The following is a 22,714-nucleotide window of genomic DNA, read 5'->3' as shown; positions in this document are numbered from 1 at the left end:
CTCCGAGGACTCCCATCTATTTTAGTATCACATTTAGCCCTGCTAAATGTATACAGATTAGACGTTGATTTTTAAAGAGGAACACTTCTAAGCCTATACTTACAAAACCAGAGGAAATGTTAAATCTTGAACTTGTGACTAGCAGGGTTAGCAGTACTGCATCAGGGTTAGATTATATAGTTTATCAGAGCCCCAGTGGATGTTAAAAGCATGAAACATCTTCATTTTTATATGCTTTTTTATTTTTTGGACACAGTTTCCCTGTGTAGCCTTGGCTGCCCTGGACTCGCTTGGTAGACCAGGCTGGCCTTGAACTCACAGAGATCTGCCTGCCTCTGCCTCTGCATGTACCACCACACCCAGCTTTATATACATTTTATATGCCATATGTTGTGAGGAGTCATGGCATATGGCCTGCTCACTGATAGCACAACTGCCTCAAGGTGCCACATAGTCTTAGCCACAGAAAGCACCTGCAATTTTCCACTGTTGGACCAGAATTGCTGTTTTTCTAATGTTTACCCAACTTCCTCTTCTATCTTGGCCTAGAATAGCTTGAGACCACCCTGCCGCTGGGTAAGCACCCTGTGTTTGCGGTTTTACCCAGAACTCCTCCCTATGTAAACTGCCCCTGTATGCTCAGTAAATGAGACTTGATCGGACTGCTGTCTTGTCTTCATTCCTTGTGTCTCTTGTCCCTCTCCATCCCCACTCCCTCTTCCAGGGTCTTTGCTGACAGTCCTGCGGGTCGGGACAGTATCTATCACGTTTTTATCATTCAAGCTTCTATATCCTCTAACCTTAGCACACATTTATCAACTTTTCTTAGAGCCTAAAACACTCCCTTAGATCCTCATAACTTAGGTTCTGCATCCTCAGACCCGACATAAAGGTTAACACTTTTTTTCCTATCCAATTATTCGCCAGGAGACTGATAACTGGGAGCAATCATTGGAAAGCTCGTTAAACAAAGGAATAGTAAAAAGTTACTTCTTTCACTGGTCCATTCTTCAAACCGTCAGAGACCTCAAAAGGATACATTTTACCTGAGTAAACAGGAAGTGCAGAGCAAGCAGCTTCCCAATCTATTAAAAATGACAGGTGCCAGCTTGGTGGCACCCGCCTTTAATCCCAGCATTTGGGAGGCAGAGGCTGGTGGATCGCTGTGAGTTCGAGGCCAGCCTGGTCTACAGGGTGAGTACAGGACAGCCGAGGCTACGCAGAGAAACCCTGTCTCGGAAACAAAAACCAAAGCACCAATATGATGAAGAAGAAGACGCTGGCTTGCTGGCTACCTGGGCAGTCAGCATCCAACGTTTCTGTGGTCTGTGATGGGCATCCACCGCCCGCCGTCAGCCCAGAGAAGATCTGACAGACTTTACTGTGGAGCAGGAATTTGGAGGGAACATCCTGTCTTTGTAGAGACAGAAGTAAGTCAGTCAACCCCCCAGAGTCCTGCGTGCGCAGTCTTCACCACGCTGACACTAGTTGAGCCCAGCGGCCAGCCTTCCCACATTTAAAGCGAGCTCCAGGTGAGATGCTTCTGTGCCCACCTTCTTTGGAGGAGATCAGGGGTGCTGCCAATAGCTGGTTTATCTCTATTATGAAGAGCTTTATTAAACAGTTTAAATGCCATGCAGGGCGGTGGTGGCGCACGCCTTTAATCCCAGCACTCGGGAGGCAGAGGCAGGCGGATCGCTGTGAGTTCGAGGCCAGCCTGGTCTACAAAGTGGGTCCAGGACAGCCAAGGCTACACAGAGAAACCCTGTCTCGAAAAACAAAACAACAACAACAAAAAAATTACTTTACCACTAGAGCAGTCACGCTGTTGTTTGGTATATATTGCATCTCTGATAACTTGGTTCTCTCCTTCTCCATGCAAAGCTCTCAGACCTGCCTGCTTGCGGGCTCCCTCCCAGCAAGGCGTCTCCAGCTCTGGATCAAAGCCTTTGCTCCGGGATGGAGACGCCCTCTAGCAGCGAGGGAAAGGTCAGCTCCTGCCTGGACGTTCCAGAGGATGCTTGGCAACAGCTCCTACCCGAAAACAATCAGCAAACCAAGATCCAGGACAAAAACAAGCTGCAGAAAAGGCAGCCGCAGCATCTGCTCCAGCCGGCATCGCAAAACGTGTTCCCTGGGCACCCAGAGCGTGTTTCTTGGTACAGCTCACCAGTGAATGGGTTGTTCACTGAAGACCAAGCCAGATGGCCCTAATGCCTTGCAGGGCAACTTCCTCCTCACAGATTTCTTCTGCACCCGCTCAGAGTCTGGGACCGTTCTATTCCGGGACTTACACCTTGGATTCAGGGCCGAGATCTCACTTAAATGAAAGAAAACAACTTTTTCCTAGAGTAAACAGAAAGGTCCCACCGAGATTTGAACTCGGATCACTGGATTCAGAGTCCAGAGTGCTAACCATTACACCATGGAACCCACATTGCTGGCACATGTGTTATATATACCTGGGCTTGTGGCGTTGACTACCATCTGATTTTTCTTTCTTTCTTTTTTTTTTTTTAAGATTTTTAAAAAGATTTATTATGTATACAGCATTCTGCCTGCAGGCTAGAAGAGGGCACCAGATTTTGTTATAGATGGTTGTGAGCCACCATGTGGTTGCTGGGAATTGAACTCATGACCTTTAGTCGGGCAGTCAGTGCTCTTAACTTCTGAGCCATCTCTCCAGCCCACCATCCGATTTTTCTTGACTGTATTTTTTTCTGCACCTACACAAAAAAGTTCAAGTCCACTCAGCTTAGAGCTAGGAAAGAGCCCTTCCAACCTCCATCACCCGACGCAGATTACGGCTCTACCCTGTCCTTGTGTAAAATCTCTGCAAAGAATTGGTGTCGGTGCTCTGGTCTTTCTCTTTGCCTTCCCTCCACCGGCAGGGACACCAGGGTTTAAAATCTCTTTTTCTTCATGTACCTCTGTGTACCTTTGGTGGTTTTTTGTGTTTCTTAAAATAAATGTCTTTTTTTTTTAAATTTTTTTTTTTATTAAAAGCAATGACCTTGGCCCACTCCTTTAACCCCAGCACTTGAGAGGCGCGGGCAGGTATATCTCTGTAAGTTCCAGCCCAGCCAGGGCTACGTGGTGAGAGACCAGGTCAAAAACCAAAAACACGAGGTGGGGGGGCGTGTAGGAGTGACCAGAAATGCATCAGTATTTTAAAGCACTTCCTGGAGCGCGTTGTAGGACTGGACTCAGAGACTTCATGAACCACAAAACAAATCCATGTATGGCGGGTTAGAGTGGCAAGTAGTTAGCTGGAGGTTAGCTGATGTTTCTGACCACAGCGACTAATTTTACTCCAGTCTTTACACTGGGTTTTCACTTGATTAAATATTAACTCCACAGCTGCAGGCTTTCTCAGTCTGACAGCATCTCCTGGGGAAATTTGTGTTTATTAAAAAACAAAACAAAACACTTGTAGCTAGGGGTAGGGGTGGGGTGGCGGGAGCCCACTCGAGGCAGAGGCATTCATATCTCTGAGTTTGAAGGCCAGCCTGGCCTACAAAGTAAGTTCTAGAACAGCCAGGGCTATACAGAAAAACCCTGATTCAACCTCCACACATACTCTTTAAAAAACAAAACGAACAACAATAACCAAAAATAACTTATGGGAAATTGACTAAAAGTGCCTCAGCCTCTGTCCCGTTGTGGCTGGTTGTTTGACTCATAGCAAGAAACTCCTAAATTGCCCACATCAGAATTATTAAATACTTATTTTTCCCAGGCATGGTAGTGCACACCTTTAATCCCAGCACTCCAGTAGAGGCAGGTGGAACTATGTGAGTGCAAGGCCAGAATAGTGTAGAATTAAAAAAAAGAAAAGAAAAGAAAAGAAAAAGAAAACAGTAACAAAAAACTTTTGCTGTTAGGTTTGTCTTTTGTCTTCATGGGGTCTCACAGCTCAGGCTTTGAAGACCTTTGACCTTTGTTAGGATTTGAATTAGGGCTATGTGAATAATGAATTTGTGACACAAACATGGCAGCGTTCAATGTTGAAATGTCTCAAGAAGGGAATTTGGAGCCAGATGATGGGGGCATTCCCCCTAAATCCCAGCACTTGGGAGGCAGAGGTGAGGCCAGCCTGCTCTGCAGAGGAGTCCCAGGCCAGGCAGGCGACTGCACAGTAGGGCTTCTTTGTTGGACTGCTATCAGATGGGCTATAAAAATACAAATGAGCCTGGAGGTAGTTTGCATTCTTTTTCCTTTCGTTTTGTTTTGTTTTTTTGAGACAGGGTTTCTCTGTGTGGCTCTAGCTGTCCTGAACTCTCTCTGTAGAGCAGGCTGGCCTCGAACTCACAGAGATCCACCTGCCTCTGCCTCCCAAGCGCTGGGATTAAAGGCATGGGCCAACGTCTAATCCATTCTCAGCTAGACCAGGTGTCGGGTCCCAGTCCGAGGGAAAAATCGAATCAGGGTTCACCTGAAAGAGGGAGTGGGGATTGAAAGTAGGATATAGAGATGCGAGAAATAACGAATCAAGTCAGGAAATTTCTGATCAAGATTCACTTTATTGCCGACTCGCAGGAACATATACAGGGCAAGGTCAATAGGCTCTATTCTTATCTCACTCACCCTAGCCCCCGGGCAAGAATGCAATAGCCTAAATCGCTCCTTGTAGAACTTGCTAGTTCTCTGAGTAGTTCCTTTTAAGAACTTCCTAGATCCTCTGGGTGGTTCCAAGTTGAGACTTCTCTACTTCTTTCAAAGGTAAATAGTCCAAGGATAGCCTAGAACACAAGACCTCATGGTGAGGTAAAGGCCAGCAACTTGAAGGTCACCGCATACAGCCTAAGCACAGGGTTTCTGACATGGCAGAATTTGGCATGGGTTCCCACACCAGGTAGGTGTGTGGGCGTATTTGTGGGGATTGTTTTGATTAGGTTTAGGTTTGTAGACCTACCCACTGTGGGTGGCAGAGCGTCCTTCATAAACTTTATGTGAGGAGACAGACAGAGACACACATACAGAGACACCCACACACAGAGACACACACAGAGAGAGAGAGACGCAGACAGAGACAGAGTGCGTGGGTGTTCCTGTTACCAACTGTTTACCTGAATGGAGAGAGCAAGCGAGCTCTGGCTTTCCTGGATCAATTGTTTCCTCTTTGTTTCTTTACTAAGGATGCAAAGTTTATCAGCGGCCTCAAGCTCCAACCACTGTGACTTCCTCAAAACAATGGATTACAACCTAGGTCTGTGAACCAATATAAACCCTTTCTCCCATAAGTGGACCTTGCCAGGGTGTTTTATCACAACAGGAAAGGGAGAGGCGGCAATGCCTTCTGTCAAACTTAACAGCCGACAGCATCAGACTGTCGGAGAGTTGGTCTGTATATTTCACTTTACTGTTTAAAAATTAGCTTGTCATGTCATCGAGTTTAATTCTTGGATTTTTTAGGGAGTGGGGCAAGATTTCATCTCGTACCTTAGCTTGACTGAGAACTCCACTTAGTCCTTTAGGCCTCAGCCTCCCAAGGGTTGTAATTACAGGCATTAGTCACAGTGTCCGGATTAATTTCATTACATTTATTAAATGTTATTCAAAAATACTCAGTTGAGGTAGGAAGTCTCATCTCATTTGTTATTTCTCATAAGAAGAAAGGCCCAGTATTTAAACAAACAAACAAACCCACGATGGCTAGGGCTACAAAGCGTCTGGACCTCAGTGGTTCCCTCCCTTCCAGGTTCCTTACACCTTGTTCAGAAAGAAAAGGCAAGCGCAGTTTCAAGATCTCAAATGTTTTTTTGTTTGCTTGCTTTTTTGTTTGTTCGTTTGTTTTTTTAATTCAGCCACATGCACTGTGGTCTTTGCTTGGATTTGATTCCACATTACCGTGACCCTGAGGCAGGGCCCCAGCAACCGTGACATTGCCGCGAGCCATAGAACATCTACAAAGACGCGGCTTCTTTGCTGTTAGTCAAGTATAAATGTAATAATCTGGCTTTAAAAGGTAAAGGTCGTCGCTCCTTCTCCTGCAGGCTCTTCTGCCTTCCTCTCCCATTCTGCGCCCATTAAAACCCATTTCCCTCATCCCCTGCTCGCCACTGTCTCCACATGCTCCTGCCCACTACACTGCCCGCCCCCGTCCCCTCCCTTTCCTTAGGTACAGCTGGGCATGGTAGTCCATGCCTTTAATCCCAGCATTCAGGGAGCAGAGGCAGGAGGATCACTGTGAGTTCAAGGCCAGCCTGATCTATACAGTGAGTCTAGAAAGGCCAAGATAACATAGAGAAAAACCTGTCTCGAAAAAACAACCAAACAATATATATATATAAGGCTCAATAAAAATAAATAAATATAAATTGATAAAGACATAAATAAAGGTGTAGAAGAGAACCAAATGGAAGTCTTAGAAAAATGCAGGAAGTGATGTAATAACTCAGCAAATGGACTCAGCAAACAGAAGAGATCAAAGGAAATACACAGTAAATTTAAAGATTAATAAATGCTCTACTCTGACTAGCACAGACAAAATTTAAAAAAAAAATGATTGCAGTCTTTTTTGGTTTTTCGAGACAGGGTTTCTCTGTGTAGCCCTGGCTGTCCTTGAACTCAGTGATCCACCTGCCTCTGCCTCCCGAGTGCTGGGATTAAAGGCATGAACACATCTGCTATGGTTCAAAGAGGAATAAAAATATTGTACAGAAGGGATTATGCCAGCAGATGGTCTGTGAAAGAACTCGGCTTTTACATTCTCTCTTTTTGACAAAACTGCTTTAAAGGATTTCTTAAAAATTTAAGCGATGTTGCGACGGGCAGGCACCCTAGCTTGTCATTTGGTGCCTTAGGTCAGTGGGAAGCAGAGTTAGTGTTTGTCTGCCCTTCCTTTTTTGTGTCATCTATTTACCTTTGTGATAAACGTGTTCATCATTTCTAGAGTTCAAGGCCATCCTGATCTACATAGTGAGATCCCGGACACGCAAGCCACAGGTTGAGACTGTCCCCGGGTGGGAGGATGTCGCAACCCTTCCGACCAGCGGAAAAAATAAGGACACGACCCGAACGTCCTTCTCCAGGCAGTTTATTCAGGAACCTTTTCAGCAAGCTTCTTTTCCTGTACCCCAGCACCCCTCTTATATCCTCTGCCTCACCCAATCAGCAGCTCTTAATCGGTAGCTCCAATTGGTTCCCGACAAGGCGGGGTGCATACATCAGAGCAAAGCATGGCCCACAACCCAAATAAGGACTTGTTTACCAGCCAGGAGCAGAATTGCAAGTCATCCTGCCTGCAGGTTGCCAGGGGCTTCAGCTTCCCACAGTTCCCCCTTCTTTATTTTAAAACGCAACAGGCGGGAGTAGAGGTCTGATCTCCAGTTGTCAAAATGGGAGATTGTAATGGCCCAGCCAAACCCCACTCAGGGAGTCTGGCTTGGCCACACCCAACCCAGTGCCTTTTTCCTGGAGACGTGGTCTGGGACACTAACCCGTATGCAATGAGACATGCTCCTCAGGATGACGCTGGTCTTCATGCAGCGCCATCCCTGCAGTGCTAAGCCTCGCATCCTGAGCGTGATGATGTGGGGGACTGCTCATAGATCCTTCATATAACCAAGCCAAATCTGTGGAGATTGGCCGTCCTCTAGGGCTGCAAAGCTTGGACAACCATGGCATTTCCTCTTTGTTGTTGAATGTGCAATCGGCACATAAACCAGAACGCTAAGCAGCCGATAAGAATGAGGCACAGGCCCAATGCCCCCATGCCCGCCCATTCCCGGAGATGGCCCATGGCTTGAGCAATCCAATGTGAAAGGTCGGTAGCCATGGTGAGGTCAACTCATGTGGAATTGATGTGAACAATTGAAGTCCTCAATTCTTTTGGTAGGATTTCAAATTCTCCGGTCCAATTACCTGTAAGATACTTAGACAATTGTCTGGACAAGTTAGCAAAATAGGATATGTTATTAAAGGGGATAGATGTTACACAGAGATCCGAATACCTCCATTGACATCCAAGCTGGGCTATCTCAGATGCTGATCTCAAAGTGAAATCATTGGACGTGTCACCATTAGCAATTGGAACAGATCCAGAAGGAACTAAACGTTCTGGAAGAGGACACCAAAAGAGTGGAAGCACAGTGCCTCAATTTGAAGCTCCTTCTCCATCATACAGTAGTATTATTGACTCCACAGAATACAGCCAACCTCCAGGTTTCAGTGGGACTTCTCAGTCCCATCTGTTTTGATATGATTGAGGAGGCGTACATGACAAAATGTGGCCACAGCTTTTGCTACAAGTGTATTCATCAGAGTTTGGAGGACAATAATAGATGTCCCAAGTGTAATTATGTTGTGGACAATATTGATCATCTCTATCCCAATTTCTTGGTGAATGAACTCATTCTCAAACAGAAGCAAAGATCCAAAGAAAAGAGGTTCAAGTTGGACCACTCAGTGAGTAGCACCAATGGGCATAGGTGGCAAATATTTCAAGGCTTGCTGGGAACTGATCAGGATAGCCTTGATTTGGCCAATGTCAACCTCATGTTGGAATTACTAGTACAGAAGAAGAAACATCTTGCTTGGAAGCAGCCAATCTGGTAAGTCTCTCAGGAACCCAGATGGGCTGTGACTGCGTCTGCGCAAACACACAAACAGAGCCTCTCGCCCACTCCACTACAGGATCAGGTCCATTCCACTTTCCAGTGAGAACATCCTTCCAGAGGACCATGCCCTTAGAGGCAGGCTCCAGGGAGCCATGTCGATCAGCCGCAGATCGGCCATCTTTATCCAGATGAAAAAAATTCAAGGTGAAACAGAGGACTGAATATGTCCCAGGGCTAGCTGTTCTTTTACCAAAGCTTTAGCAGCTTCAAGCTTTTCTGAGGAAAGTGGCCATTGAGGAACCCACACTGGCTCCTCAGATTTCCAGGTAATGGGCAAAGCCTCCTCAATGGCCCCTAGGAAAAACCCAGTCCACCTCTTCCTTCCTTCTTCTCAGGTTGTATAGATTTCCTTTCTTGTAGGTGCTTTCCCAACCCATATCCTGGATGGTACCCCATACTTTTCATCATATCCTGAGCTTGCTTACTGTAGCCAGTTTCATTGGTTAATCTAAACCCCATGTCTTGCAAGAGATCTCTACCCCACAGAGTAACAGGAAGTTCTAACACATAGGGCTGCATCCATCCCCCACGTCTCTCTGCATATTTCCATTGTAGCTGTCTCACGCTAATATCCGGGGTTTTTGCATAACCCAAGCCTTGCAACATTTAGGTGGAGCTCTGCACCGGCCAGCCTTTTGGCCAATCCTTTTTTGAAATTATGCTTTTATCAGTGCCGGTGTCCAAAAGGCCTGTTATTCTTTTCCCCTCTATTTTCAACTCTATCAATGGCCCTTTGTCTAGATTCATGGCATAAAACATAGAGTCTACTGCAGATGATCCAAATCCTTTATCTCCTCTTTCCTGGCCTTTTGCGGGGAATAGATCATGACAATTAGGTAAGACTAACAGCTGAGCCAGCCTATCTCGAGGAGAGATAGCTGCAACTCCTCTAGGGGAAGAAACCATAATTTTGACTACTCTAGAATAATCAGAATCTATAACCCCGGGATGAACAAGGATGCCTTGCATGGTAGTAGAGCTTCTGCCAATCAATAATCCCACTGTTCCTGGAGGAAGGGGGACCTTAAAATCGGACTCAACCACCTGAGGCCCCATCAGGGGAGTTAGTATGAGTCTGGTGGTGGAACAGAGGTCAAGCCCTGGACTTCCTTTTGTGGCTCTGCGGGCTGGTTCCAAGACATTGGAGGCCGAAGTGTGGGCCACTGTCTCTTCATGGCCCCATATATTTGAGGGCCCTGAGGTTGGGGGCCCTGCGACCTGTTTTTTGGCCGAGCTCTACTATATCCAGTATTCAATGGTTGCAGATTGATGTCCTTTATGGAGCAGCACTCATTAGCCCAATGGTTCCCTTTTTTACATCTTGGGCAAAGGCCAGGGGTTCTAGGCTGCTCCTCAGGTCCTTTCTGCATAGGGCATTCTTTTTTCATGTGCCCCATCTGTCCACATTTAAAACAAGCACCTCCAGATCTGGGTTTCCGCATTGCTGTCATCTGCATGACCGCGGCAGCAAGCCCTGCATTGGTAAGGGGGCCGCCGATCTCCCTACAAATTTTTATCCAGACTTCTAACCCTCTGCTCTTATATGGGTTGATGGCTTGGCGACATTCCTTAGTACACTGTTCAAAGAGGAGCTGTTTTATCAGGGGCATGGCAGTGTCAGCATCTCCAAATATTTGCCACACTGCTTCTACCATTTGGGCCACAAAGTCAGCAAAAGGTTCCATGGGGCCCTCCACTATCTTGGTGAGATTTTCTGTAACTTCACTTCTATTAGGCAAAGCTTTCCACGCTCTTGTGGCTGCCAAGTTAATTTGTTCATAAACCTGTTGAGGATATGTTGTTTGCCGATTGGCAAAGCGGCCCTGCCCTAGGAGCATATCCTGATCCCAGGCAGCCTGTCCTGCAGCTGCATTGGCAGCTGCTTGTTCACTTGTATACTCTATGTAAAAGGCCTTCCAATCCAGATATTGTCCAGGGGATAGGCATGCCTTTACTAGGCTCATCCAATCCAATGGGGTCATGCAATACCTATGTAGACTTTCCAGGTGGGTGGTAACAAAGGCAGCTGTCACTCCATAGGTACACACAGATTCTGCCAATCTTTGCACAATTTTAAAGTCCAGGGGCTCATGATATCTATTGCCCTGCGCATCCTGAAAAATGGAAAGCACTGTTGGGTCCGTGCCTCTCTCCACACCTCTGGGCAAAAGGTACGTCCTGTCCCTGAGCCTTTCTCTTGAATGTAGGGAGGAGGAGGCTGAGGCAACTCAGATACAGGCGGCCCAGGAGCCGAAGGCTCCACCCCGGATTCTAGCTTCTCCATTTTCTGGATCAGCTTTTCTACTTTCTCTTCTGAGTCCCCCACCTCTGAATCTGATGATGTTACAGATTTTGCTCTCAACAAGTCTTTAAGTGCGATAAACACAGGGCTGAATGGTAAATTTCCCATTTTACTTTCTGTTTCACTTCGTCCTCTACCAGGAGCCTTATTGCTCGTACCGAGTTTTATTGCCTCCGTACCTGAGAACCTTATTCGTCCCTTGCTTACCAGGGAACTTTATCGCTCGTACCGAGTCTTTATAGTCCTAACCGGAACCTTATAGTCTCTGCATCCGAGAACTTAGCTAGTCCCTCACTTACCAGGGAACTTACCAGTCCACTGCCCTGACCACCAGGAGTTCTGAGCGCTCGTAAATGGCAAGGGTTCCCGTACGGGCCACCACTTGTCTCAATCCTTCCGACCAGCGGAAAATAAGGACGCAACCCAAACGTCCTTCTCCAGGCAGTTTATTCAGGAACCTTTTTAGCAAGCTTCTTCTCCTGCACCCCAGCACCCCTCTTACATCCTCTGCCTCACCCAATCAGCCGCTCTCACGTCGGTAGCTCCAACTGGTTCCCGACAAGGCGGAGTGCATACATCAGAGCAAAGCACGGCCCACAACCCAAATAAGGACTTGTTTACCAGCCAGGAGCAGAATTGCAAGTCATCTTGCCTGGCAGGTTGCCAGGGGCTTCAGCTTCCCACAGGAGGAAAGGAGGCAAAGAGAGGAAGGGGGGGAGACAGAAAATTTAAAGGGCCAGAGAGGGCATATAGGTAACGGCAGCTGCCATCAAGCCTGAGGGCTTGAGCCACAGAGCCCACAACACAGAAAGAAACCCCACTGTCACAAACTTTCTATTGGCTTCCACACTGGAGCCGTGGAACAGGCACCTGCCCCTCTCCCCCAAACACAACACAGAGAAGAGATTAGTTATTGTGTGTATATGTGTTTGTGCCTGACTGTGTGCGTGTGCACCACATAATTGCGGGAGGCTGATGGGGTCCACAACAGCACACTGAACTCAGAGAAACCCTGTCTTGGAGAAAATTAAATTAAATTTAAAAATCACATGGAATGTGTTCCTTCCTGGTCAGACTGGAACTATGTACACCAGGCTGGGACTGACAGAAATACACTTGCCCCGGCTCCCTGAGTGCTGGGTTTCTGATTTTATCCACCTGACTGTCTCGGCATTATAGTAACTCTTAGTTTGAGGAATAAGGAGAAAGTCACGTTACAGATGAAATCACATTACTATAGAGGTGTTCGTTTTTTAGGGAGTGGGTGGGAGGGTTTGTTATTTATGGCTTTTTGGTGACAGGATCTCTCACTTTGTAGCCAGGCTACCCTGGAACTCACTGTGTAGACCAGGCTGGCCTCAAATGCACACAAATGCCTCTGCTTTCCAAGTGCTGGGGTTAAAGGTGTGCACCACCATGCTATATGCTGGCTACTGAGAATATGAGGCTTGGGCTGGAGAGATGGCTCAGCCGTTAAAAGCTAGGCTCACAACCAAAAATATAACAGAATATGAGGCTGAGGAACCCCTGGACCAGGAACACAGACTGGTTCCCCACATACCACGTCCCAACTCAGGGTCAGTTTCACGATGTTTCTGTAGAAGAGAACCAAGAAAACGAGCAATCAAGACTTGAGGTGGGTAGGCTGGACAGAGCAGGGAGACCTCTGCTGCAGGGCTGGCCCCGTGTCCCCCAGCCCCCCCCCCCGCCCCACCCCCAGCGCCACCTGCAGACCGTCTCCGCCTTGGCGTTGTCAGAAGACAGGCGTCAGGTCCTCCATGGAGAGAGCGGTTCCCAGGACGTCAGGACACAGAGGTGGGCGGCGACCACCTAGTTAATGACGGAGCAGAGATAATGCACGATGCTCTCCACCTCTCCGCAAGCCAGAACGTTACACAGGCCCCGGACCCGGCGGGGCTCGGGAGGAGTGTGATGTCACCCCGGGGTGGCGGGCGTGGGCGTGGTCTATGCAGATGAGGGTCCCGCAGGGGATGCCGCGTCATCAAACGCTGCGCTACGGGCAGGGATTCCGCGCGGCGCGGGAGGGAGCGCGGGTGTGAGCGGAGCGCAGGAGGGACGTGTGCGTCCGGGGAGGCCCGCGAGCGCGCGCGGCGAAGTGACCATGTGTTGAGAGCGCAGGGCCGGCGGGGCTGGGTCGGGCGTGCGGGCGGGTGGAGCATACTTACCTGGCAGGGGAAATACCACGATCAGGCAGGTGGTTTTCCCAGGGCGAGGCTCACCCATTGCACTGTGGGGTGTGCTGACCCCTGCGATTTCCCCAAATGGGGGAAACTCGGCTGCGTAATTTGTGGTAGTGGGGGACTGCGTGCGCGCTCTCCCCTAGTATCTCTGGTTGCAAAAATAAGAGAACTCTAGTTTGATTCCTTAGCGCTTTTCTCCTATCACTTTCTTTAAGAATGATGATACCCATCTTAAGAGAAAGTGGTGTCAGCCTAAAAGCTGACCCCGTTTCGCACTGGGCTCCTGGCATTAATAAGCATCTGATCTCGGCGCAGGAACCAGAGCCTCGTTATTTCCTAACAAAGTTGGTTGCAAACTTCATCAGCTCAGTTCAAAACTCCTGACTCTTGCCACAGCTGGCATCCTGTGGCCCCGGCGGTTCCTCTCCCCGCCCCCAGCCCTCCCACTCTCCCTGGGGTCCCTCGGTCTCCCGCGGCTCTGGCCTCCCTGAGCACCGGCAGCGCACACACACCCGACCTCGCCGAAGCCCCGAGACACACCCAGACACACCCAGACACACACACCCAGGGTGACAGGGTCCCTCGCGCGCGCGCCGCGGGTGCTTGGGACCCGCCAAGGCCCGGACCCTAGAGCTCACGTGGGCTCCTCGCAGCGTCCTGCTGGGCACCAGGGCCGCGACCCCGCCCGCACCCCGGGTGGCACGGAGGTCCCGGGATCCCGGAGGCGCCCGCCGTCGCAGGTGTGGCCGCCGCAGTCTCGCTTGGCTCACCCAGGAGCCGGCACCGTCTCTGTGGCGCAATCGGTTAGCGCGTTCGGCTGTTAACCGAAAGGTTGGTGGTTCGAGCCCACCCAGGGACGAGGCGGCCTTTCGCCTTTTAACACCCTTCTCAATACGCGGTCGCTTCGGCTGGGACCCGAAACTGGAAAATTCACATTCCCACCCCTACTCAGAAAGAAATAACTGAAACCCACGGAGGACCCAAGCTTAGGTATACATCTATAAGCCTCAACCCTCCCGCAAGGGAATAAAACCAAACAACTAACCCCTCTCCCTTTTTTATTGATTGATCATCTGTGGACAACCCCCGCCTGCAGTCTGTGGTGTATCGGGGAGAGATTACAGACACCGAGTCGCCAAAGCACACAGGAAACGGACCGGGTTTTAATGAAACCGGTAAACGCTGCGATGGGGCCGGGCTCTGTCCTGCAGAAACCTGACACCGCGGCTCGCTTCCGTGGAGGTCTGTGGGCCGCGGGGTCGCGCCCCTGCTCTTCCCAAGGCCCCGCAGCAGTTCCCGCGCCCGAGGTGCTCCAGCCGCAGCGCAGAGGAGGGCGATGGAGTCCAGCACGCGCCCCCGGGAAACACCTGAAGTCTGGCCCGCGCCTGCGGGGACCGCTGGGCCTCCCCTCCCCTCGGAGGCGCCGCGCGGCGGAGAGACATGGCTGCTGCAGGACCGCAGGGCGGCGATGCCTCCGGAGCCGCGGACCCCGGCCGAGACCCGTGCGCGCCGGGCCGTGGCCCGCGCCCCGGGCTGGGCTGGGCGGGGCGGACGTGGCCAACAGTGGCCGCGCGGGGCGAGCGCACACGGCCGGGCGCGTGGCTCGCCGTGATCGTATAGTGGTTAGTACTCTGCGTTGTGGCCGCAGCAACCTCGGTTCGAATCCGAGTCACGGCACTGTCGTCCTTCTGGTCCGGCCCGCTGCTCTCTTGCCTTCTCTTTGTAGCCGTCTCACGGTTTAGAGGAATGTTTCTATCTGGGTTTTCAAACAGAAAAGCCTGTTTTATACTGTTCTCTTCTTCTCTTTTTTGCCTTTTTTAAAAAAATAAAAAATAATTTTTTTTTTCCTGTGTGGCCCTGGCTGTGCTGTACTTGTTTTGTAGACCAGGCTGGGCTCAAACTCACTGAAAACCTCCTGCTTCTGCCTCTTAGTACTGGGATTAAAGGACTGTGCCTCAGCACCCAACCTCTTTTTAATTTTTCCAACTTTTTCTTTTCTTTCTTTTCTTTTTTTTGGTTTTTCGAGCCAGGGTTTCTCTGTGTAGCCTTGGCTGTCCTGGACTCACTTTGTAGACCAGGGTGGCCTCGAACTCACAGCGATTCGCCTGCCTCTGCCTCCCGAGTGCTGGGATTAAAGGTGTGCACCACCACACCTGGCCTTTCCCAACTTTTTCTAATTCTCTCTTAGTTTCACATCATGCACCCTAGGCCCACTCATCTCCTAGTCCCCTCGTTGTCGGCGCCGCACCGTCCAGCGGATAAAAGACACCAACAACCAGACTTCTTCTCAAGATCTTCACTCAAGATTACGTTCAGCAGGAAAATGGCCCCAAGAAGGGAAGAGCCGGGCTTAAGTATCATACAAGGACCAATCAGCTTATGCCAAGTGTCAATTCCTCAATGGTCAACATCAGAGCAGGGCTGCTCCTCATCAAATCACCAGATAATCTTGCACAGCATCTGCCATATAAGGTCTTGTTTATCTCAGAGAGCACTTGCCATCGGGATGGCAGAAGGCGGAAACCAGCGCCATGTTAGGGCGTGACACTTCGCAACTCTCCACACCTCGTATTTGCCTTTTCCTTGCTACCTCCCTCCCCAATCTCTAATGCTAGAGAATCGAAATTTATTATTAGTTTTGTCAACAGACCCTATATTTCTTTGTTAAAGTATCCAAAAATATAACAACACACCGCAAAGGTCCCTTCACCTGACTTCGTTCAGTGTAAGAAGTGAACTGTTATTTATTTCAGAGATTCTTTTCTTTTGGTTTTTCCAGACAGGGTTTCTCTAACCCTAACCCTGTAGCCCTTGCTGTCCTGGACTAACTTTGTAGACCAGACTGGCCTCGAACTCATAGCGATCTGCCTGCCTCTAACTCCCGAGTGCTGGGATTAAAGGTGCGCGCCACCACTTCAGGCTTGAGATTTTTTTAATGTTCACATAATTTTATTTTATTTTAAATAGGGCTATATTTTTTCCCAGCTTTTATTTAGAGTATTGATTTCCAGCTTTGAAATGTTTTCCTTTTATTGGAAATAGGCTATTTTCTTATACAATTTATTCTAATTTTAGTTTCCTCTCCCTCTATTCCTCCCAGTTACTCTCCAACCTCCCTTTGAGCCCACTCCGTGTCTGTCTCTTATTAGAAAAGAGCAGGTTTCCAAAAGACAACAACCAAACATGACAAAATAAAATATAAAGGATAAACTATCATATCAAAGTTGGAAATGGCAGTCCTAGAGGAGGAACACAATCCGAAGGTCAGGCACAGAAGTCAGGCACACGGTTTCACAATGATGAAGGACAAACATGGGATAGGAGTGTTGCTCAAAGCAGAAATGGCGCTTAATGTGTCTAGGTCTTACGCAGGATGAAAGAGTCTGGATGTGGCAAACAAGCGAGGTAGACTGGGAAACTATGAAGAATCTAAACTTCAAAGTATAGTAGTAGTAATAATAACAACAACAAAAAGAATAAAAACAACGGCCTCAAACTATTCGGCCAGGGCAGCTGGAGAGACACTCCACTCCTGTAGGGCGCAGAAACCCTGGGACGACTACAAAGAGAAGGCAAGAGAGCAGCGGGCCGGACCAGAAGGACGACAGTGCCGTGACTCGGATTCGAACCGAGGTTGCTGCGGCCACAACGCAGAGTACTAACCACTATACGATCACGGCGAGCCACGCGCCCGGCCGTGTGCGCTCGCCCCGCGCGGCCGCTGTTGGCTACGTCCGCCCCGCCCAGCCCAGCCCGGGGCGCGGGCCACGGCCCGGCGCGCACGGGTCTCGGCCGGGGTCCGCGGCTCCGGAGGCATCGCCGCCCTGCGGTCCTGCAGCAGCCATGTCTCTCCGCCGCGCGGCGCCTCCGAGGGGAGGGGAGGCCCAGCGGTCCCCGCAGGCGCGGGCCAGACTTCAGGTGTTTCCCGGGGGCGCGTGCTGGACTCCATCGCCCTCCTCTGCGCTGCGGCTGGAGCACCTCGGGCGCGGGAACTGCTGCGGGGCCTTGGGAAGAGCAGGGGCGCGACCCCGCGGCCCACAGACCTCCACGGAAGCGAGCCGCGGTGTCAGGTTTCTGCAGGACAGAGCCCGGCCCCATCGCAGCGTTTACCGGTTTCATTAAAACCCGGTCCGTTTCCTGTGTGCTTTGGCGACTCGGTGTCTGTAATCTCTCCCCGATACACCACAGACTGCAGGCGGGGGTTGTCCACAGATGATCAATCAATAAAAAAGGGAGAGGGGTTAGTTGTTTGGTTTTATTCCCTTGCGGGAGGGTTGAGGCTTATAGATGTATACCTAAGCTTGGGTCCTCCGTGGGTTTCAGTTATTTCTTTCTGAGTAGGGGTGGGAATGTGAATTTTCCAGTTTCGGGTCCCAGCCGAAGCGACCGCGTATTGAGAAGGGTGTTAAAAGGCGAAAGGCCGCCTCGTCCCTGGGTGGGCTCGAACCACCAACCTTTCGGTTAACAGCCGAACGCGCTAACCGATTGCGCCACAGAGACGGTGCCGGCTCCTGGGTGAGCCAAGCGAGACTGCGGCGGCCACACCTGCGACGGCGGGCGCCTCCGGGATCCCGGGACCTCCGTGCCACCCGGGGTGCGGGCGGGGTCGCGGCCCTGGTGCCCAGCAGGACGCTGCGAGGAGCCCACGCTCCTAGGGTCCGGGCCTTGGCGGGTCCCAAGCACCCGCGGCGCGCGCGCGAGGGGCCCTGTCACCCTGGGTGTGTGTGTGTGTGTCTGGGTGTGTCTCGGGGCTTCGGCGAGGTCGGGTGTGTGTGCGCTGCCGGTGCTCAGGGAGGCCAGAGCCGAGGGACCCCAGGGAGAGTGGGAGGGCTGGGGGCGGGGAGAGGAACCGCCGGGGCCACGGGATGCCAGCTGTGGCAAGAGTCAGGCGTTTTGAACTGAGCTGATGAAGTTTGCAACCAACTTTGTTAGGAAATAACGAGGCTCTGGTTCCTGCGCCGAGATCAGATGCTTATTAATGCCAGGAGCCCAGTGCGAAACGGGGTCAGCTTTTAGGCTGACACCACTTTCTCTTAAGATGGGTATCATCATTCTTAAAGAAAGTGATAGGAGAAAAGCGCTAAGGAATCAAACTAGAGTTCTCTTATTTTTGCAACCAGAGATACTAGGGGAGAGCGCGCACGCAGTCCCCCACTACCACAAATTACGCAGCCGAGTTTCCCCCATTTGGGGAAATCGCAGGGGTCAGCACACCCCACAGTGCAATGGGTGAGCCTCGCCCTGGGAAAACCACCTGCCTGATCGTGGTATTTCCCCTGCCAGGTAAGTATGCTCCACCCGCCCGCACGCCCGACCCAGCCCCGCCGGCCCTGCGCTCTCAACACACGGTCACTTCGCCGCGCGCGCTCGCGGGCCTCCCCGGACGCACTCGCCCTTCCTGCGCTCTGCTGACACCCGCGCACCGAAACTTTCTCCCACGAAGCGAAAAATCCCTAGGTTTTCTCAGCCGGAGCAGAAGCGTCAGCCCCTGCGCCACCCTCATCTGCATAGACCACACCCCATCCTAAAGGCTGGCTACAGCACCGCGCCTTCCACCAGACTCTCCTTCCCGCGTCCGCTCCCTAGCCCCTCCCACCCTCTAGCGAGCAACCAGCCTCTGTATGGGCCTTGTTGACTAGGACATGTTTTAAAGAGAAGTCGAGGTTTACAGTGTTTGCCTTCGCTTTCCTACAGCCTGTGCTCATGTGACACTCTTCTTTAATCTGCTTCTCCCCCCGCCCCCCCCCGCCGTTTCTCTTATGTTACAGACCCAACAATCTATTATTACTGCTTCTAAAGAGTCAGTGGGTTTTTTGTTTGTCTGTTTGTTTTTTCAGTTATTTACTGGTTAGTTTTTGTTATCAACTTGTCTCCTGGCAAGAAAGAACTTCAATTGCCTCCATCAGATTGCTCTGTGAACATGCCTGTGTGTTCTGATTGTTAAGTAACGTAATAGGGGCCCCATCCATTGTGAGTGGTACCATTCCGAGGCCCATGCATCTGGACTCTACAAGAAAGTCAGCTGAACGTGAGCCAGAAAGAACAAGCCAGTAGGTAGCGAGCGTGCGCGCACGCGCGCGCGCGCGCACACACACACACACACACACACACACACACACACACACACACACCACCCAATATCTGAATTCCTCTCAATTCCTGCTTAAGTTCCTGTCCTAATTTCCCTCAGTGGTAGACTGTGACCCAGAAGTGTTAAGATGCAATAAGTATTTTTCTACTCAAGTTGCCTTGTGCCCTGGCGTTTCATCACAGCCACAGAAAACAAAACGGACCCCTGTGGTGGTTTTAGTGAGAATAGCTCCCGTGGGCTCATATTTTCAAATACTTGGTCCCCAGTTGGAGGCACTGTTTGGTAAGGATTAGGAGGAGGTGTGCCTTGTCACTGGGAGCTAGCTTTGAGTTATCAAAAGTCTCAGGCCATCACCAGTTCACCAGTGTGTGCTGCACCACCCGCCCCTTGCTTGTAGCTCAAGGTATGAGCTCTCAGTGGGTCCTTCAATCTGACATCATGGACTCTAACCCTTTTTTTTTTTTTTTGCCTTGGCTGTCCTAGACTTGATTTGTAGACCAGGCTGGCCTCAAATTCAGAGATCTGCCTGCCTCTGCCTCCCCGAGTACACAGCTAAAAAAGTAACTGGTGTTCTGTATCTTCAGGAGGACCCAAAGGTGAAGGAGACATAAACATGTTTTTGTGTTGATCCAAGTGTGGGGTGCGGACCAATCTAGTGAGAGAGCAGGGTGTTTATCCCCTTAGAAGTCGAACCACTTGGTGGGGGAGCTTAAATGTTGCCAGCTGAAAACATCCTAGTAGAGACTCTGAAAGGAGATATATATGCCCCAAACAGGAGGCTAGAGAGAGAGGATTTGGGATTGTTTTGTCTGTTCATCAGCACTTCAAGAGACCTCCTAGAGAGAACTGCTCCAGTGAAGGCTTCAAGGCTTTGGGCTCAGGCTGAGGCTCAGGTCCCAGACAAAACTCCAATACATCGCCCTCCCACTCCAAACCAGAAAAGACACGGAATGAGGGAGTCCACACCAAAGTAGACAGATTTCCAAGGCACAAAAGCTATGGAGGATGGGAAATTCAGGAGGGGGCGGAGGAGGCACGTTCACTCCCGTTGCTATCAAGGAATAAACCTCAAACCTGGCATGTTGGCTAATGTCCGTAACCCTAGTTCTCAGGGTCCGAGGCAGGGGAATCAGGAACTCAGACGCTGTCAAAAAAAAAAAAAAAAAGTGGGGAGGGAGCTCACCTTTTAAAGGAAGGTCTTGCCCTGCAAGCTTGGTGAAGCCTAGTTCTTTCAGTTCCTGAAACTTACTCTGACCATCATAGTTGAGCAATGGCTCCCTCTCCTTGTCCCTCCTCCCTCTCTTCCCCTCCCGGAACAGACCTGTGGGGTGAGGAAATCCTCAGTAACTGGGTCCAGACCTTAACCATTTTATTGCTAAGATGCTTTAATAGTTTTGTTAGTGACCAACTACGAAGAAAGGGAACCCTGGGGACTGCTGACAGGTAGACATAGGGTTGAAAACTAATTCGGTTTCGGAAACACCCGGCACCATACAAAAGATCGCCAGGCAGAGGGACGACAGTGCCGTGACTCGGATTCGAACCGAGGTTGCTGCGGCCACAACGCAGAGTACTAACCACTATAGGATCACGGCGAGCCACGCGCCAAGCGACAGATGCAGTCCCAGCGCTCGCGCAGTTGCCTGAGCCTCAGTCGGGTTCCGCCTGGCCCGGGACCCGGTGTCCGCTTCTCGCGGGATGCCTGCCGTGGGCCGCTCGCGGGTGGAAGCGAGCCCGGCGCGAACGGGTGTGTCACTAGTGCCCGTGACGCAGAAAGCTGTGGGTCCAGCCGGCGCGGAGCTAGAGACTCCTGGCTGCGACGGGGGAGGCTGCGTCTGTTTTCCTTTGTGGCTCAGCTGGTTAGATTACTACGTGACGATGTGAAGGTGAAAACTTTTCTCTGTGTACCTTGTATAGTGTGTTTTCCCTTTCCTTTCATTGCCTTCCAGGTCTTTGCTGTGACTTGTGATTCTGCACAGCCTGGTCTGCATTGTGAGTCCAGCCTGAGCTACATAGACCCAACTCAAAACAACAAAAAATAAAATAGAATAAAACAATAAAATAAAAGTTAAAAGTCATTTCCTGGGATCCTTTGAAAGACCAGCAGAACACAGTCGCTCTCAAATAAAACTGTTACCATTGGTCTTTGGATTCCTCAGCATACAGTTTTTTTTTTTTTTTCTTTTTTTTTTGCGTCAATAAATTACTTTGTTATCTGTTTTTACTTATTTAATTGATCTTACTTATTAATTGGTTTTCTGATTACAAATTAGACATGAGCTTTGGTCTCTCTTCTTATTCCCATATCTTTGACTAAAGAGCTAAGGTTTTCTCTTTGGTGCTGCTGCTGTTGTTGTTTTGTTTTGTCTTTCGAGACAGGGTCTATCTGTGTAGCCTTGGCTGTCCTGGACTCGCTTTGTAGACCAGGCTGGCCTCGAACTCACAGAGATCCACCTGCCTCTGCCTCCCGAGTGCTGGGCTTACAGGAGTGCACCACCGCGCCTGGCTGATACAAGTTTTTGTTTAGGGAGTCCAATTGCCCTGTTACAGTGCTTATGTATTTTTTTTTTTGCTATTTTTTTCTCTCCTTTGATGACTTATTTTCTAAAACTCTTTTAGGTCTTGCTTTAGGGTTTCTGACATGTGCCTTTTGCTCCCCCCTTAAGTGACGTTCTTCCCTTTCTGACACTGTTCTTGATAATTTTTCCTTTTGTCGTCTTATGGACTCAACAATCCAGGTTATTACATTTATTCAATTGTTAATTAATTAATTAATTTATTTATTTTGGTTTTTTTGAGACTCACAGAAATCCACCAGCCTCTGCCTCCCGAGTGCTGGGATTAAAGGGGTGTGTCACCACCGCCCAGTTTAGGAAGCTTTCCAGAGGTGATAAGCGAGTCCTTGGGTTTTGCACAGGCCCAGAGAAGACCGCCTTGTGCCCTCCAAAAAACTGATCTAGCAGAATGGACATTGCTTCTCTTCTTTTTGTCTTCTCTCTCTCTGTCCCTGTCTGTCTCTCTGTCTCTGTCTATCTGTCTCTGTCAGTCTCTAAGTTCTCACTATGTAGCCCTGGTTGGCCTGGAACTCATTATGTGGACCTGGCTGGCCTTGAACTCACAGAGATCTGCTGACTTCTGCTTCTCGAGGTTAAAGGTGTAAAGCCCACTTTGGCCACCCTAATTAACCCGTCACAAAATCAAAATTAAATGTGCCATCTTAATACAGGCTCTCCCCTTTTACCCTTATAAACTGACACTTGCCTGTGGCCATGTCTGTCTCCTCTCTCTCCAGAGGCCAGCTGTCCTTTGTTCCTCCAGGGCAAACGTCCCTTCTCCTTTTCCCACGCTTTCTATCTCCTACTTTTGTCTCTTACTCCCAACCCTTTGTTTCTCTTGGGCAAATAAATATCCTTTGTGCTAAGAACTTGGTTTTGGGGTCCTTTTCAGTGTTAGCATCTGGGAACCAAGTGTTGAGACACTTTAGCCTATGGGAGACATT

The 22,714-nt window shown here is 49.9% G+C and overlaps 7 non-coding genes across 7 annotated transcripts; 3 read left to right on the top strand and 4 right to left on the bottom strand.

Moving 5' to 3' along the window:
• Nucleotides 1–2,361: 2,361 nt before the first annotated feature.
• Trnaq-cug (transfer RNA glutamine (anticodon CUG)) lies at nt 2,362–2,433 on the bottom strand. The gene has a single exon. It is a non-coding gene; the product is annotated as a tRNA-Gln (tRNA).
• Nucleotides 2,434–13,101: 10,668 nt separating this feature from the next.
• Nucleotides 13,102–13,266, top strand: LOC127199728 (U1 spliceosomal RNA). Its single transcript, XR_007831992.1, has one exon. It is a non-coding gene; the product is annotated as a U1 spliceosomal RNA (small nuclear RNA).
• Nucleotides 13,267–13,909: 643 nt separating this feature from the next.
• Trnan-guu (transfer RNA asparagine (anticodon GUU)) lies at nt 13,910–13,983 on the top strand. Its single transcript has one exon. It is a non-coding gene; the product is annotated as a tRNA-Asn (tRNA).
• A 746-nt stretch (nt 13,984–14,729) lies between these two features.
• Trnah-gug (transfer RNA histidin (anticodon GUG)) lies at nt 14,730–14,801 on the top strand. Its single transcript has one exon. It is a non-coding gene; the product is annotated as a tRNA-His (tRNA).
• A 1,931-nt stretch (nt 14,802–16,732) lies between these two features.
• On the bottom strand, nt 16,733–16,804 carry Trnah-gug (transfer RNA histidin (anticodon GUG)). Its single transcript has one exon. It is a non-coding gene; the product is annotated as a tRNA-His (tRNA).
• Nucleotides 16,805–17,550: 746 nt separating this feature from the next.
• Nucleotides 17,551–17,624, bottom strand: Trnan-guu (transfer RNA asparagine (anticodon GUU)). Its single transcript has one exon. It is a non-coding gene; the product is annotated as a tRNA-Asn (tRNA).
• A 626-nt stretch (nt 17,625–18,250) lies between these two features.
• LOC127199716 (U1 spliceosomal RNA) lies at nt 18,251–18,415 on the bottom strand. The gene has a single exon (XR_007831981.1). It is a non-coding gene; the product is annotated as a U1 spliceosomal RNA (small nuclear RNA).
• Nucleotides 18,416–22,714: the final 4,299 nt, after the last annotated feature.

This window comes from Acomys russatus, chromosome 15, assembly GCF_903995435.1.
Source record: "Acomys russatus chromosome 15, mAcoRus1.1, whole genome shotgun sequence".
NCBI classification, from domain to species: domain Eukaryota; kingdom Metazoa; phylum Chordata; class Mammalia; order Rodentia; family Muridae; genus Acomys; species Acomys russatus.
This window is presented reverse-complemented; position numbering and strand designations above follow the sequence as displayed.